A 15,725-nucleotide genomic window follows, 5' to 3' on the forward strand; every position below is an offset into this window, starting at 1 on the left:
ATTTTGGTTTCATTTTCCCCAAAATAAACCATATTTTTGTACACCCCAGCTGCTCTGCAAGCTAATCCAATGCAAGGTTTGGGGAAATCACTTCAAAACCTCACTACGACTGTGAACAAAACCAGTAACATAGACACAGCTAGTTTTTATTAACTAATTGCCTTCTCTGTGCTAGCTAACTAACCTATCACTAATTCATCTCAGCACTGGATCTGGTCTGGCAAGTCAAATAACTGCTTGCAGAAGACTGGACTGCCACATTTACAGCTATCTCTGCTGTAACAGAAACATAATCAAAGGGAAAAGAAGACCTTTTGGATAGAAGTGGAACATTCTTTCTCTCTCAAAAATACTTTAAATCTAATTATGTCTCTAGTGACAGAAGTCTTGTGACTGAATTACTATTAATTACCTCCAAGGCTTCCTGCATGCAAAGCAAGTCACCTTTCTTGGTCCAAAGAGAAGCCGAAACATACAATGGCATGAAGCAGAAACTTATTTCTGCATAGGTGATGCACAAGGACTTGCTTCTGCACAGACACAAGTCGTAGCACATCTTCTACATCCTGCTGTTTTTGCTCTAGTTTCATTTATTGAATATAGCCTAAAGTTGGATGGCTAACCCAATACTGAACTGTCATAGCAACCAGATTCTGTAATTTGTTCACAGTGCTTATCCACATTTGTCTTAAAGCCCAGTTAGGCTGTTTTTCCTCTTGTGGACAGGCTGATCTGGAGCTTCACCCCTCTGGCAGATTTTTGCTGCAATTTCCATACTTAAATTGTTTACAGTGCAAGCTTTCTTTCTTTGGCTGAAACACCTGTTTGGTCTTGATGTTTATGCCTAATGTATTTATAGAGAGTAGTCAGATTTTCCCTCTTTTTTTTTTTTTTTTGACTAAATGAGCCAAATTTTTAGCCATCATTTTTTAGTATACTCTTCAACCTTCAGATCTTTATTGAATTCCAGTTGCCATTTCATCATTTACTTTATGTTGTGAAATCCTTTTCCAGATCTTCGCAGTTGGCTCTCACCATTACTACCCTAACATAGTATCATCAGCAAACTTAGTTATATTGCTATGCACCCTCTTTTCCAGGTCTCTTGTGAAAATATTAAATAACAGAGCAACTAATAGAAAGCCTTCTCTTGTGACCTTCCTCCACCCAAAAAAATCCTAAGCATTAGTATTTGTTTGTGTCTTACGTTTCAGCCAATTATTTAGTCCCATGGGACCTGTCTGTGGCATTTCAGTTTCTCTGCGATCTCTTGGTGACAGAATATATTGAATTACTTAGTTTAATTTTTTTTCACATTTGTACTGATTCCAGAATAAGAATCTTTTTAGGGAAGCTCCCATGATGAAACTTCTCCAAATACTGTGTTTATGGATGCTCTAATTGTGTTCCTTGTAGCAGTTTCTGTTAAATTATCTGGTAGAATTGTCTGGCCACTTATTCTCAACTAACTTAGGTTTACCTCTCTTTTCCTCATTTCCCAATCTTTTTAAAGATTTGACATCTCATTTTACCTTTTTTCTGTCTTTTGATATTGAGGACTTTATCCCTGTATTCCTTTAAAACTCACTAGTTAGTCCTGGTGACTTCTTATTGTTCTCTATTAATTTTTCTATAGTGCCTTTACTGACACTTTAACATTCAGTCAGATCCTTCAATGACCACCCTTAAGAAAGGTTCTGTTATTTGATTTTCTCTTAAGGCCCTTTCTATGAGCATAGATACAAAAACTTCACTTAGTTTTTCTGTTGTAACCTTATGTTCTCTCAGTGCTCCTTTACATCTTTATGCTTCAGACCTCTGGACATTCTGGCAAGCTTCCTGATCTTGATGTAGTTTAAAAAAAAACAACACACCAAAACCCAAAAAAAACCCCAAACACACAAAAAACCCACAACACCCCACTTTGAAAGTTATTTCTCAAACTTCTTTTGGCTTCTCTTATTGCATTTTTGCATTTAGTCTGCCAGAGTTTTATTTTCTTTTTTATTGCCCTCATTAAGAAGCTAACCATTTTTTTGAAGAGTTGCTTCAAATAACCTCTTACATTGGTGTTTAACTGTGCTGGTTTTCCATATGTTTGTTCTGGGTCACTCAATATATTCCATGTACTGCCTACAAACATTTTGCTCTTCTGTTTGTCCACTTAGTCCCTTTATAGCAACATCTTTATTTCTATGCAATTCCCATTTTTCCAGTCAAGCAGTATTTTAGGGGATTTGTTGGCTTTCCTTGCTCCTACATAGATGTCTAATTTAAGGGCTTTATGACTGCTACAAGACCCTGTCATTAATATTTGCTTATCTGTGGGTTATGTGTTTGGCTGCTCCCTGAAGCATTTATTAATAGTGTCTAAAGGTTTTGTTTTGCAGTCATGCACAACCTTGATATATACTTGATTGTATGGAACCATTTTGTGTCTACCAGCATAGTCTGTCTCATCTCTGAGGTTTTTAGAATATACAGTCACCAGCCTCACTGTAGTTGAAGAAATCAGGACTAGTAAAAGCATACTGGGTGTTCCCTTTCATACTGCTCTCAGTGCATTATTGTTTGTATTTTCTAGCTTTTTTAAAGCACTATCAGTGAGTTTTCCCTCTTCTCCCACTCCCTGCCCTGTGTCATGCACCTCCATACAGCTGAGTATCTACTGCTAATAGGGATGGGTTTTGACAACTACATTTTGTTTCTTGTTATTTATTCTAAATGTGTCTTCATAAGTTGTGCTGTATCACGCATCTCCTGTGCTACCTTATTTTCAATAATGCTCTAAAACACACCACCTAAATGTGCCCTAGTGACGTTATTAATTGCTGGTAAGTTATGAGCTCAGTTGTTTTTTTCTGAAAACCCTCCAATCTGACAATATCTTTCTGATTGATGTGGTAACCAAGATACTGAATCTGATATGATTGGTGGGGATTCTGCATATTTCAATAAAGTGTAGTAAAAATAAAGTCACCTTCTTCTTGCACCTGCAGCCATCTGAATGAGCTGGAAAAGCCTCAGCAGAGGTAGGCAGCTTTGGGTGGCAGCGCTGCTCAATTTTTTCACATCACTATCTTGCAGTCCATCATGTTGTTCTTCTCTTGGCTCTAATTGGTCTTGGCATCTGGATGCTGTGAGGATTTGTGAGGGGAACCTTGGGGAACACACCTCTGCTGTAGCATCTGCCTGATGGATAATTCCCACACTATGAACATGGTGTTTTACAGTCCTGTTTTCGGAGCTTATGTGGCTGGAAAGATCTGCTGTGACCATCCTGGCTGACTTGCTGTGTAGGACAACCTACAGGATCTCTCCAAATAATTTTCTTTTTGAAATTATAGATAGCTTAGGAAAGCCACTATTTGCTTTGTTGTAAGATTGCTTTAAATCCATCTGGACAAATGCACAGCAGTTTTCCAATGGGTAATCTGTACTGTTAAAAAGCACTCTTTATTTCTGGCCTTTATATATGTTATCCCAAGTAGATGGTGTGTCAGTGACTAATAGAGGCAAATGTGGCTCTTCTGGCTTTCCAGTTTTCCTTGCTGAGCTATGTTGCACAAGGATTATTCTAGCCCTGTGGGCGCGGGGTAACATTGGTAGCCTCTGTTCAGCTGTCTGCTAGTGCTCCAAATTTTCATCGGTTCTCCTCATGACAGAGTACTATGTCTAGCAAATGGCTTGCTTTCTGCCCCTCTCCTCCTGCCCCATAAACGCTTTTATGTTTAGCTACAGTGGAAATTATATTGTTTCCCTGAAGGAAGGCTATAAAACATTCCATGTTGTTTCCCTTCATTAGAAGTAGTATTTTTTCATTTATTATTCTTAAAAATATCGTATTTTTCTGCACATTTTGCTAGTGCTGCTGTTATTTTTGCATTCATGACCCAGGAAAATACAAAATAAAACAGCTTCCAATCACAGCCTGAGCATTGCAATAGTACATGCTTGGTTGTTGATGTTTCTCTTTCACCATTGTATTTTTTTAAAGTCTAATAAACAGTTTTCTTTCATTTTAATATATGACTATATGTTTTGTTTTGTTTCATGCTTTTACCTTCAAATTGTCAGACCATTGTATCAAATCCCCTACAGCAGGCAAAATATAATACACAATGTTATTGCTCTCATTGGCCAAATATCTTGATTTAATAGTTATTCCATTAGTTTGAGAGGAATCACTGTACACACAGATAATATGCTTATATACTTATATAACCTTATTGGTTGAAATTATTGTATTAGTCTCTAATTCTTAAATAATACCTTGATTTCCCAAACCAGAACAGATTTACCAAATGTGTCTGTGTTTTTTCTGCATTACTGCTATTGAGAATACTAATGTTTCATTTCAAAAACTATCTAATGCCAATATTAGAATTCCTTTTTTTCCCCCTAAATATTTTAGAAAACTGCATTCCTTGCCTGAACTGCTGTCTTATTTTTTAGCCCCTTTTTTTCAGTTATCAATTTTCTGGAATTCCTGAAATGCTGTCTTATATCTGTTCACTTTATGAGTATATTCTCTGTACATATTTAAGTGTGCCTCCCTGGTTTGAGAACCTGAAGTTTTATTATCTCAGACTACTTTTAAATTTATAGTTTTTCACTTTTGTTCATCTCCTAAACCAAAGGTGAACCAAATTGTATATTCCTTTTAATTTTTAAAACCATGGTATTTTGATGAATTATAATTTTTCCCAACAGCCATCAAAGTATGCTATTTTTTAAAAAAAATACCATTAATTTTCTAGGCAAATGTTTGCTCTTAACTGATTTTAATTTTTGTTGTTTTCATGTGTGTGAAACTGTCCCTTTAAAATTAGAAAGGGGTTGTGTATATATATATATTTATATATATATATATTTATAAATCTGATTTGGACTTGATGCTATTTACACCTTGTTGAAGTCAAATTGTTATCAGTTGCATCTATGTGATTGCAAACTTTTTTGTTAAATGATTCTCTCCTCTTTCTTTTGTCAAATGATTTGTAATTTCTCCATACTGGATCCAACAATTTTTGATTTGAGAAATTACTGTGTATGATTTTTAGGCTATCCAAAGATTCTTTAACATTGAAAACTCATCAGAAAGCCCCCTATGACAAGGATGGCTCACGTTCTGTATTTAGTTTCACTCTAGTCTTCTGCTGATCTTTTTTCTTCTTTCTTTAGATAGTATTGCTCTTTGATTTGTTACTTTTCTTTCCTCGATTGTTAATTCCTCTGCCTTGCAAAATATATCATTAACTTTATTTGTAGTGTGCTTTGTATATTTAATAACATAGTTGAAGTTAAGAACAGAAGAGCTTTTCTGGATCTAGGCCCTAGTCTCGCTTTCTTTTTTTATGACCGCTTTTATCTTGCTTTTCCCTTTCTTATCACTCATTCCTCTTTCTATATTATTTCCTTACCTTGTCTACACATCCCACATCTCTCATGCAGTTTCCTTTCTTGGCTTTTTTTCTCCCCAGCCCTCCTTTTTCAGTCTTCTCCATCTCTCCCCACAGTTTATGGCTCTGAAGAATGACTTACATTATCAAAGTTACTATTCTTGTCACTGTACTAATTTACAGTGTCCTATTAGTATTTAAACAGCCTACCCCGAGAAAATATTTATACTTTTGAAGTGATATGTACATCTAGAAACATTCGGTATGTAATCATTAACATCATTTTTTTTTCTTTCTTGTTCTTATTTCTAGTATAATTTCTGGGTTTTAATATTGGAATTAAGAAAATTCTGTGGATAGAGTGATTGGTAATGTTTTCATGACCTGTTCCCTTTCCCTTCATGGAACTGTTGATACTGCTATCCTAAAAAAGCACTCAGTGGGGACATGAAGAAATATGAGTGAAATGAAGAGCTAATACAAAAAGCATTCACTGTTCTGCATTGTCAGGGTTCATAGATTCTTGCAAAATCTTTGAGGCTCATGAACTTTAAGCCATGAACCTTACCCACATTTGGTAAATGAGAACATTGACGTTATTTCCTACTTGATGATAGCTTCTTTTCCTTTCATTTATCCTTTTCTTCTTCCTCCCTTCCCTCTTACTCCCCTATCCCTTCTTCTGCCCTTCATTCTCCCTTCATGCCTCGTAACAGAGCTGTTCTGTTCATACTAGAACAGCTGTTAAATTGAAATAGCAAAATAAGTCACTTCTTTAAGTTGCCTGCTAATTTTGGAGGATGTTAGCCTACTCTGCATGTCCTTAATTAAAATAAAATAAATAAAACAACACAGTGGTTTGGTTTCAGCAATTTCCTTCATTTTGCTTGGCAACCAGAATAGAAAAGTTGATTTTCCATTCTGTTGACGGTACGTATTTGAACCAACAACTTCATTGTCTTAGTTGATCCAGATGTTTCAGCCTGTGAGGTAAAGAAAACTCCCTGTCTGTGTTATGTTTTGTTTTGTTTTTGACTCGTGGGTCAGTTTATAAGGCAGTGTGATGCACAGCCCAAACAAGATAACGTCTCCTCCATCCTGATGAAGGATTTCTTGCAGTCTGCTGGCAAGCCCATCCTTTCTGCAGAATATAATATAGCAAATGTCTGTAAAGAAAACTTGAGGTAATGTTGCCTGTCTTTGTAGCCTTCTTTGTCCTGGAAGCAGGGGAAAGTGAAGGAAGAATTCACTGCTGGCTCAGCTGAACCGCTCCCTGTGCTGCTGTAAAGACCCCCTGGTGGTCCACGCTCTGGCTTGCCTTGGGCTGGAAAGCATGTTCAGCTTTGCCATTGCAAGTTGTAATGCACAGGCTGAAGCACTGTTAGCCATGTGTTTCTGTACTGTTTCTCCTCAGCATTAGATTGCATTTGCCACTTGATGCCTGGTTCAGGAGGAAACTCCAGTCCCTTTGCTGATGAACTTTCTACTGACTGACAGTCACCACTTTTTTCCTCTTGCTTGTTTCATTCTCATTGTCACTATCTGTTTTGTTTTTTGCTCTCTTTTTTTCTTTCCTCCAGGCTTTAGCCTCTGCACTGTCCCTCCATTCTCCCTACACCTTCTCAACTGATGACACTGCTGACTGAGACTTTACTGTCTGCCCTGTATGGTAGCTCCCTGCATGAGTGCTACTCCCTGATTCCTTCGTGGATGGCCCTTGCTCCTCCCAACAACAGGGTCTGCTGAAGGTGGAGGTTGTTTGGATGTTTCCCTAGAGCCAGCAGCTACCAACTCTATTGCCTCTGCAGCTGATGTGAGTGGCAGGAAGGTTTGCACATGTTGTCTTTAGCGGGGAGGAGAAGCACAACCAGAACAGTGAAATGCTTAAACGGCCCAGATGTTGAAGAAGGTTTTGACATTTTTCTCTGTCTTGAATGGATTGGGAAACTTTGATTAATTTCATGGTTCAAAGATGGTTTTGGTTGCAAAAGTGTTTTCAGATAGTACAAAGAAGTCAAAAGGAAAATTCAGCTAAATTTAACAGCCTTCAATTTCTGCAGCTTATTCTCACTTCAAAGTAAGTCAAACTGCCACACAGTCTGTATGAAAGAAGTGAATCACTAAGCTGCAATCTTTGTAATTGCCTTGGAAGCAACTTATTTTTTTCTTTGGGGAACAGCTGCTTCCTTTTCTGAGTCTGAACAAATATTGTCAAAGACAGGCTGTGTTCTATAATGAATATATTCCTATATATATATACAAACATGTATATATAATTGTGTGTATATATATACACACATGCACAGGCGTGTATCTTTAAATATTCCTCTCTCTAATGATGACGCCATTAGCACAGAGTTAATGTCTTATATCAAGAAGTTAGTTTTGGAGAGATGCTGCTTGGCTTTCCCTCCCCTGCTGTCCCCCCAACATATTTCCTTTCAGACCTTAAAGTTTATTTTTCTTTTGCTCTTAAAAGTATTGCCATACTCAGATAATCATGTTTCTCAAGGGTACATTCAGTGTAGATTTCCGTGTGTTTTACTTAAGTAATTAAAGGGTTGCCCTGGTACCTTTCTATATAGCTTGTCCTACACAGCCACATGAGTTAGGCAAACAGTCAAGATGGTTGGATTCATGCACGTGAGCTTTTTCAGATTATTCTTTTGTATGGGCAGAGAAGAGAGTTTCATATGTTTCCTGAATTACTTTTTAAAGTTCCATAATAACTTGTTTCTTGTAAAGGTAATGGGAAGCTGAATGTTGTTGGGTATAAGAACTGCAGTATTTGTAAAATTCAGCAGAAGACACACATGTTCTCTATATATTTCTTACTTCTAAGTGAGCCTGCCAGAGATGGAAAACTGGAAATAATGGGAATACAAAAGTGAGAAAATGGAGAAAACACCTCTTTACCATGGAAAGCAGAGGAAGTATTTCAACAAGGGAATAAGATAAAAGCTGTATTTGGGAAGAACTACCCAAGCATTACTCAAAGTTTATAGAGGACAAAATACTGGTAGAAAAAGAGGACCTTGGTCTAGGGTGATCTGGACAGTTTGGTTAATTTAGTTCAAACAAATAATTCATGTTTTATTTTGGTCACATATAGGGTGATTGGTCTGGAAATAAAGACTGCACCTGATGTATTGTGGATGTGCCCACATTCACAAGTACTGTAGCAGGATAGCAACAGGCCCAGAAAGCAAGACAGCTGGTGCTGAGAGACCTCACCTTCACACTGTGTGTGCTCCAAGGGATTTTGCTTTGGAAAAGCTGTGGACTAAATCATCCCTAAAGCTGTAGGAGAGCTCCAGAACATCTGGTTTAGTTTCAATGAAAAGCAATCAGCCTTATAAATGGTGGTGGTTTATTAATTTCTATATATGAATAATAGTTTCATAATAGAAGTTTTCTTGAGATTGCAGGTTATTAAGGTCAAAAGCTTGGAAAAAAGGTGCAAATATTTAAAAAGGGGATAATTAACCGTTGGAAATGATACAATCCTTTGAGTAATTTTCAAGGCAGAGATTATTTTCCAGAAAATTCATTTAGATACACAAGTTATTGTACTAGATTATAATTTAAGAAAGTGAGCAGTGCATGGGAAGAAGATGAATTGTCTGACTGCAGTACAGAACTTGGAAGTGAATTTTTCTGGGTTTGTTTCACATGCACAGGTTGTGCCGGGGTCTTGTTCTTTACTACTCCTGACCCTTGTCCCCTCATTCTAATACTGGCTCTGCTGGTAATTTCTTGTGTGATTCCTGGGAGCCTTCCACGTTGCCATTTCTTACTTAGGCAAGGGTAGTGCTAGATGGCTATGATATGCCTTTAATTAATGAATATTGCCAGCTGTCTTGAAGTCTTCATGCTGGTAGTGCTATAGTAATGTGAAGACTTGCTGTTTGAGTATTACTGGGCACAGCTGTTCTATTCACAGACATGTCCTTGAATGTTTTAACATTATGTCTTCAATTAATTTTTATATTTAAAATGCTGTCTACTTTTTAAAAGATTTCTAATTGTTTGGAAAACAGCATCTGTATCAAACTCTTCCTTAGATGAAAGCACCCTTTATACACCTTGTGAATTCTTTTATTTCCAGCAGCCATCCTTACTTGGTTTCTTTTGGTTTGCTTGTTTTTTTCCCCCACCCCCTTCTCTTGCCTATTCTTTTGTCTGTCTACCCTTAGCAACATCTTTTACTAATGGAAAAATAGCAATGCTTCTGTAGTCTCACTGTGATTGAATCAGAAACAGAATTTATTTGACAAAGCATTTAGATTTTCAGTCCCACTATTCCTTCTATTATCCTGAACATTTAATATTGTGTATCAGGAAGACCTACAGATTCTTCATTTGCTTTTTTTCATAGTTATTATTGCAACCTTACCTGGAATATAGCTGTGGAATATATATAGTGGAAAAATAGCTGTTCATAATAGGATCTCTGTCTCTGGATTGGACTAAGAAAGTCTTCAGTCCTATATTTTGTATAATTGCATGTTATGGATTGCAGTCTCCAGAGAAATCACTTTTCAGAGTTCCCCTATAGAGACAAAAGGGTCACACAATGAAAATTCACTGTTGTCTCATTTTGTTCCTGAGGAATTATCTGTAAGAATTGCAGTCCCAATTTTTGCATCAACTCCCTTAATTCTGGAGGCCAGGGGGTGCTATAGGTATATGCATTATAACTTATGTAGGTTTAGTAGACAATATAGAGGGCTCACAAAACCGGTTCTATTTTTTATTTTCTTGCTGTTCTGAGTGTTTAATTTCTTAAATAAATTATTTCAGTGGCAGAAGAGGTATGTATGTGTGCATGCCCTGTGCATACAATCCTGATGTGGCTTTAGGCAGGTTCTTGAATTTCCAGTATAATTTTTATGTATGTGCATATTATCTCAGTGAGGGAATGTATAAACGAGGCTCAGGCCTGGGAGTTTACCCTGGGAAACGATGAACCTTACACTGATAATAAGATTTATTTTGTTAAAAGGAGAGAACTTGCAGCATGGAGTGAAACAGGAGAGAAATATTTTATTTCCCAGATAAACTCCACATATATAAATATGTGTAAATATATAAAAAATAGTTGTGTGTGTGTATGTAGAGATTTTGAAAAAATAATTTCTTTAAAAAAATATTTACTATTTGAAAATAAATATAAATATTTAACAAGACTAAATTATTTGAATTGCTTGTTCTCAAAAGCAGTTTAGTGAATCAGACACCTGTTATTCCTTTTCTCCTGCTCTAACCATTCAGACACGTGTAAGCAGCAAGGAAATGTATAAGCCTGATCAGTTTTTCACAAAGTGATAATATAGTGTACATGAACGTTCATATACCCTGAGTGCAAAGGAGACATCAGAAAATACACACAGAGCATATCATATCTGTTTTTGTGTGTTAGAGTCTCTAACGAACTAATAATTGATTAGACAGATGGTTTGTAGGTAGTGAGACCTGGGCCAATTTTTTTTTCAACACCATGTTTTCTGAGAAGTGGTTATTTGAGACTGCACAAATTAAATCCTGGAACCTCCAGGTTTTAATTACCTTTTTATCATAATTTCCAATTTTCTGTTCTAATATGCCACATCGTCTTACTGACTGTTGGAAAGCAATATATCTTATTGGAAAAGGAGGCCATTAAAATAATATTTCTCACTGTCAACAGTGCAGGGTTAAATGCATATATCATTGCTGTCTTCAAGGTAGCACATAAGCATGTTCTGCAGACATGTATAATGCCTGCTAGCTTTGCGCATATACAGCTGTGTGTGTATGTATGTATTTACAAGAGGTTTTGCAATGTTCTGTTTTTTTTTCCCAAGAGATCTTGACAGACTTGTATGTCTTTCACATGCATTTGAAAATCATTCCAGGTGTGAAGGGGTTCAGAGTTACTTCACATTTGAAAAATGATAAACCGGAAAATTAGTTGTTAAGAATATCCTTTCACATACTAAAATTTACTTACCTGTTTGAAAACAAATAGACTACAACCAAAAAGGTTACGGACACATTACATGAATGTTGATATTGCACAAATATAAGTAAGACAGTGATTTCACACTACAAAGAGTGTGTCAGCAATGTTGACTTGACATATTCCTGCCCTCCTGCTGGTGATTTTTAGAGTTACACTGTCACCCCTTCAGTAGAGCAGACTCCACTGTCTACTGAACTGTACTGCAATCCAGATCAGGGAACAGATCTTAAAAAACCTGAATTAAGGTATGTGAAGTGTGTGTATGTGTTCATTTTAACCTCGGATCAGAAAACCATGCAACCTGCCAACAGTTCTTGTGGTGCCACTGAAGTAGTGGCATAGGTTTAGGAAGGAGCTACCAGAAAATGGGAGGCCAAGAACCTTGTAAGTCAGAAAATAAGCATTTTGAAAAGGAACCACATTGTCAAAATCCCACCTTGTGCTCTGGGTCAGATAGGCAACCTGAAGTCCTGTTGAAGACAGTGGGGCTCTCAAGTGCGTTGGAAAGTGCTGACTATGGCATTGCAGGTTTAAATTAGGCAGCAAGAGGGATATGGTCAGTGTTGCATGCTGAATTTATAAGTCTAACACATATTTTCTTCAAGTAAAGGTTTGCCTTTAGTCTCCTTTTTTTCTTTTTCAAGGCCAAAACAAAGCTGTAATACTTCTATGAGTAGCATCCTAGGCTGATGACTGCAGCAATGACTGGAGAAATGGTTATGGAAGGGTTTTGGCATGAAGCCGTTATCTAAGATTGGGACGATTTTCTTTGTTGATCTGTACAGAAATGATCTGTGTCTGATTTTTCTGGTTATATTGGTGTAAAAGGTGTTTCTAGTGTGCAAACTCTGATGTGGGATGATTATGCTGATCCTTTTCCCCTGAAGGCAATCAGGATTAGCTACATTCAGTGCCACAATTGAACTGTCTTTAGTCTGAATGCAAGTTGATTCTTCTAGATCCTTTGTTAGACATAATATATTATTGTTATTATATCCAAAATTATTCTTCTTTGAAGGGTCAACTTTAAATCACCACCAGATTATCTAAAAGCTGTCTTCTGTTATCGGTTATTTTATGGACCTGAACACAGCATAAACGCAATACTTTCCTGGAGAATTGAACCGCATCCTCTGGGTATCCTAGCATTTTGGAGGTATTTTTTTTTTTCCTCCTGGTTGGACCCAGGAAGAGAAGAAGGAAACTAGACAAAGCAGTTTGAAAAAAAGTCTTTGTAACTCTATTTTTTTTTCCAACTAGAAGTCAAAAGGAAGTTTTGAAGACATTTTTAAAAGAAGAATGTGTTTGTTGGGGTTATTCTATAAACACTGCTTGCCTTCCGTTTTCCTCTTTCCATTTATTTTTGGAATGCTGTTTTGTATGAGAATAAGGAAAGCTGGGTTTTTTTTGTCATCCAATTTTATATTTAATGGCAGATATCACAACATTCCTTAGTGTGTCAGACAATGTCTGTTGGCACATGTTCCATCATGTTGCCGGGGAAACAATGTGTTTTCTCCATTGACACTGAAGTATTCTTTCAGCTGCAAAACTGTATTGTAGGAAATCAAAAACAAAGTATGCATGGATGCTTATACTTGATGCCTTACTGTTAGTGAGAAAGATACTTTTAATTACTTTTTTAGTGTTGTGTTCACCAGATAAATACTGAACATCAAAGGAAAAATGTGAGGATTGCAAAATCTGAGAAATTCTATTTCATTCTTAGTTCAGCTTTATTGTGTGTGCATGGTATATGACAGAATTGTAATTACATGCTTGCCTGATATTTCTTATAAAATCTTTTCTTCAGGTACAAAATACAAGATGTGTAACTGATGAACAACTATTCCATGTTTTGTCATTGTTATGTAATGCACGACAAAGTCCCTATTTTAAACGTTGCCATGAAAATATTACAGTGGCTTATATTAAGTTTATTAATTTTCTTGTAAGTCTTTTGGTGGTTTAATATAAGACACATTTCAAAATCACCAAGGCCAAGAGGGCAGTATTATTTCTATTTTGGAGCTCATGGGTCACATAAAAATTAATTAATAGAATTTAGAGACTTTTGAGATCTTATTTTTCTCAGCACTCAACATTATAAAGCATTGTAAATATTCAAATCTAAACCTGAGTCATAAGTGGCAGTTTTAAGTTCTCACTTCCTCTATAAATCTGACATGGTTTCTTAGTTCAAGATTCTGAAGGTGAAGATGTTGCTGGAAATAGTTTAGATACGATTAAAAAAATCTTCTTTGCCTGTGTTTTCAATACCTATTTATGAGACTGGCAGAATAGCTGAATATGTATATGGACATGGAAATGACCCAACAAAGATGAAATGAAAATTTACACTTGAGTGTACTTAAATTAGGATGATGAAATTCTTGAGATTCCAAACCTAATATTTTTATCATCTGTCAACTTGTAAATATTTTGATTATATACTGGCAAAGACAGTATTTGTTATTTGAAAAGGAAAGTGGTGGGTGATTAACTACAGTCTGACTTCAGTTATATGCTGAGCTTTCGACTACATTATGAAGGAAAGAAGGATTAAAAACTAGCTAGTAAGAAGAAAATTAACTATAATTAAACACTGATCTACCAGAAGTTGATTGTACCACAGTAATCTGATTATTTCTTTGACAACGGATTTTCCAGACAAAGAAAACCCCATTAGTTTGATTGCCATTAAATGAAGCATCTGGAGGGAAATCACAAAAGAAGTATTAACTAGATTGGAGAAGATTAAACTCCCCAAATCATAAGGTCTATAGTAACTGAACTGTAGAGTTTGCTAACAGTAAAACTGAATTGTAATGGTATAAACTGAAAGATAGCGGACTTAGCAAGAAATATTGTCAATTATCCCTATAAACTGAGGTGTCCCTGCCTGAAAGCAGCTAAATCATACTTCAACTTAGGTATGCTTAGGTATGTATACATGCATACATCAATATGCCCAGTGACAGGACAAGAAGCAATGGGCACAAAATAAAACACAGGAAATTCTACATAAACATAGGATTTTTTTTTTTTTTTTTTTTTTTTTTTTCAGTGTAAGTGTGGTCAAACATGGGAACATGCTGCCCAGAGAGGTTGTGGAGTCTCTGCCTATGGAGATATTAAAAATCTGGCTGGGTACAGTTCTAAGCAACACGCTCTGGCTGACCCTGTTTGAGCAGCGAGGCTGGGCTAAGCAATGTCTAGACATCCCTTCCCACCTCAGTGATTCTTATATCCTGTAATATACAATTGCACAGGTATTTCCCTACGAGGTTTGTATTATATTTTATATAATACTATTTAGCCTTGTTCAGGTCACATGTGTGCTAAAAAATTGGTTTGGACTGCAAGATGTGCCGAAAATGTATAAACTGTAATTTGAAACGAAGAGGTCTGGAAGAGGCATGAAGCATATGACAGAACACTGTGAGTCAATCTTCACATAATGGGTAGTGCTATTTAAGCTAAAAGGCAGTGCTAGAATAACTGAGCTGAAAGTTGATATGAAAATAAATGATGTTCTTAAAACATGAGATTTGAGAATAATTTTCCTCTTAGACTGACAGATTTTAGCTGATACGAAATATCTAATTCAGCTAAACTGAAATAGAATTTTAAAGAGAAGCTGAAGACCCTCCTGACATGCAGGTCAGATTCCTCCATATTTTTCATCTCTGCTTCAAAGTATAAAAGTTTGCAAGATGGTCAATAAAAGGACAATGATTTTTTTAATGCAGGCAAAATGGTTCACTTTCCTTAGTGTTGTCCTTGGGAACATTGCAGATTACCTATGGAAAAAAGTTAACCTGTGTACGGCATGGCAAATCACTGCAATAAATTTCAGCCCAAACTGTTATAAGAAGCTGAAAATATGAAAAGAACTGTTGCACAACCTTAATTACCAGCAGTGTAACTAGACTTCCTATAGTGCAGTACTAGAATGTTTCTTAAATCAAATAATAATGTTTTGTTAGAGCCAGATGCATAAATGCACAAAGGGGTAAGAATTACATATGCAGCAAGCTAGAACTATTTCATGTGTATCACTGCTGTTCAGAGTACTTAAGGAAAATAATCAGAGTTATTAGAAGTACTTGTGCTTGACAGGATTAGCATAAGCAGATATAGATTTAGAATGGTTCTCTGTATGTGATAATATTTGCATGTTAATGTTCCAAGACAATGTGTGGAATCTAGGGTCCATTCTGGGGCACTCCAATCAAGTGCTGCCGAAAAGAAAAAGTCACTTATACCCTCCTTCTTCTTTCTAGTTTTGTACTGAGACTGTGCAACATCTGGACAGA

General features: G+C 36.3%; 1 protein-coding gene across 5 annotated transcripts in view; it reads left to right on the forward strand.

Annotated features, from left to right (window-relative positions):
* ESR1 (estrogen receptor 1) overlaps positions 1-15,725 on the forward strand; it is a 207,075-nt gene that overhangs the window by 32,666 nt on the left and 158,684 nt on the right. For 2 of the 5 annotated variants that reach the window (XM_080389695.1, XM_080389697.1), the window contains exon 1: positions 2,646-7,215. The exons of 2 other annotated variants lie outside the window; for them this stretch is intronic. The gene's annotated coding sequence lies outside the window, so the exon portion shown is untranslated. Of the gene's footprint in view, positions 1-2,645; positions 7,216-15,725 lie in introns of those variants that run through there. One more of the 5 variants, XM_080389696.1, reaches the window with a different exon arrangement.

The sequence above is a fragment of the Falco punctatus genome (genome assembly GCF_963210335.1).
Source record: "Falco punctatus genome assembly, chromosome: 5".
Taxonomy (NCBI): Eukaryota; Metazoa; Chordata; class Aves; order Falconiformes; family Falconidae; genus Falco; species Falco punctatus.